Source organism: Suncus etruscus, chromosome 6 (assembly GCF_024139225.1).
Source record: "Suncus etruscus isolate mSunEtr1 chromosome 6, mSunEtr1.pri.cur, whole genome shotgun sequence".
NCBI lineage: Eukaryota > Metazoa > Chordata > Mammalia > Eulipotyphla > Soricidae > Suncus > Suncus etruscus.
The window spans coordinates 25,904,628-25,907,435 of record NC_064853.1 but is presented as its reverse complement, the minus strand read 5'-3'; positions in this window follow the sequence as shown (position 1 = coordinate 25,907,435).

Sequence of the window (2,808 nt, the reverse complement as noted above, 5' to 3'; positions counted from 1 at the left end):
AGCTCCTGTTAAAAATCAAAAACTCTTAAGTTAACATGACAATGCCCTGAAAAATTATTTGCTTTCAGCAAATTCAGTCTTTTGTCTCTGCTACATTTTAACTGAGAAAACATTTTCCTTGAGTAAAAAATCCAAATTCTGGGGCCGGAGAGATAGCATGGAGATAAGGCGTTTGCCTTTCTTCCAGGAGGTCATTAGTTCAAGTCCCGGTGTCCCATATGGTCCCCGTGCCTGCCAGGGGCAATTTCTGAGCCTGGAGCCAGGAATAACCCCTGAGCACTGCTGGGTGTGGCCCACCCCCCAAATAAGTAATAATAAAAATATTAAACTAATTTTATTTGTAGAAATGAAAAATACAGTAAAGACTGAGTAGTAAAAACTAGTAAAAGATAACTTTTTGTTTGGTTTTGAGTCACACCCGGTTACTCCTGGCTCTGCTCAGAAATCGCTCCAGGCAGGCTCGGAGATCGTATGGGATGCCAGGATTTGAATCACCATCCTTTTGCATGCAAGGCAAATGCCTTACTGCTGTGCTATCTTTCTGGCCCCAGTTGTAGTAATTTTTATTATTTTTTTATTTTTTGGGTCACACCGGTGACACTCAGGGGTCACGCTCCTGGCTATGCTGAAGTCCCTCTAGGATCAGTGTGTGCAAGGCAAATGACCTACCGCTGCACCATCACTCCTGCCCGGCTTTTTATTTTTGGAATTTGGGTTATACTGGGTGTTGCTCAGGGGTTACACCTGGCTATGCGCTCAGAAATCGCTCTTGGCTTGGGGGAACCATATGGAATACCGGGGGTGGGGGGGTGGGGGGGGAAATGAACCGTGGTCCGTCCTAGGCTAGCACACACAAGGCAGACACCTTACCACCACCGTTCTGGCCCCAGGTAGTTCTTTTTAAAGCTGTGAGAAAAGGCCTAAAGAGACAGTATAGCAGGTAAGGTGCTTGATGTGCCCATGTCTTTCTATATCTTTGAAGGATAAGTCATGTCTCAGGTCCAGTGAAACTTCCTCAAGACATTCACTAATAATAGATGGAAAGTTAAGTCTCTCCTTCACATATATTGGCCCTCAGGGTCCTGTTCATTATTGTCACATTAGAATCAAAGCAATAACCATTATATATTTTCTTACATTTGAACATTAATTGCCCCCCACAAAACAAAAATCTCCCATAGGTCTTGGGACCTTATTTTTCCTGTTCAATCCCCTGGCACACCAGCTGGCCCACTGAGCACCCACCAGGAGTTGCATAGGGTATGTGGCATTCCCCCCAAAAGGTAATTTTGTTATTCTCATTTATTTGATGGGTGGGTGGAAATGACAGTATTGTGGGCCACACTCAGCTATGCTCAGGGCTTATTCCTATGAGAAGCTCTAGGGGATTAATGGGTTGAGTCCTGGTTAACCATATGCAAGGCTTTACCAGCTTTACCAGCTCTTTGCCACCCAGGCCTGGGCTTCTTGAGATGCTTCTAGAGATACACCACTACAGAAGCTTTGTATGGAAGATACCAGAAATGTACAACATATATACCAGTAAATCCAGGACAGTGCCAGTGAAAACAGTTAAGGGAATGGCAGTAAAAATGACAGCAGATAGTCAACATAGCAAGAAATGAAATGGGAGGGGGGGCAGAGAGCATGGAGGTAGGACGTTTGCCTGGCATGCGGAAGGACAGTGGTTCGAATCCAGGCATCCCATATGGTCCCCTACGCCGGCTAGGAGCGATTTCTGAGCATAGAGCCAGGAATAACCCCTGAGCGATGCCGGGTGTGACACTAAAACCAAATACCAAAAAAAATAAAAATAAAAATAAAAAAGTGCAGCTCAGTTTGAAAAAGATTTGGTTTGATTGTTCACATAAACAACAAGCCGGGCACGTTTCTCTCTCCTTTCTCTTTGGTTTTGGGGCCACATCTGGCGGTGCTCAGGACTAATTCCTGGCTCTGCACTCAGGAATCATGTATGATCCCCCTAACTCAACGCTCAGAAATCGCTACTGGCGGACTCAGGGGCCCAAATATGGGATGCCTGAGGCTCTAACCCGGATCGACCGCGTGCAAGGCAAGCGCAAGCACCCTCCCCACAGTGCTGTGGTTCCGACCCTAAGGTTTCTCTTTAATAAAGGTCACATCTCTAAAATGGGGCCCTCCATACCTTCTGCGGCTCCACCTCCCCTGCGGTGCTTGCCACAGTCCGGCCCAAGGGCGGGAAACGTGAATTCCCAAGGGCCGGGCAGCAAGGAGGGCTGCGAGGACAAGGACGGTGCTAGGGAGCCTCGCGGGCAGGTCACCGAACTCTGCCGCCAGCTTCGGGCTTCCCGCAGTCCAAGTTGGAACCCTGGGCCCGGCGGAGGAGATTGAGGGCCGCCCAGAGGGACCGAAAACAGCACCGGACAGCGTCGGGGCCTTAGACAGACCCGATGAGTTTAGTGACTGGGCCCAGGGCTGAGGTCAAGACGTTTGTTTCCCTTCCTTGTGGCCCGCCCGGCCTCGACCCCACCAAGGAACCCTGAGCACCCGGCGGATGTTTAATTTGTTTCCTTTCAATGCTCTTCTCAAACTATGGCCCGCGGGCCACATATTGTCTTTGTATCTGTTTTGTTTCTTCATTGCAAAATAAGATATATGCAGTGTGCATAAGAATTCATTCATAAGTTTTGTTTTTACTATAGTCAGACCCGCCAATGGTCTGAGGGACAGTGAACTGGCCCCCTGTTTAGAAAGTCTGAGGACCCCTGAATCATAAGTGATCCTATTAAGTAACCATTGCAATATATTATTTATATAAACCAATGATTT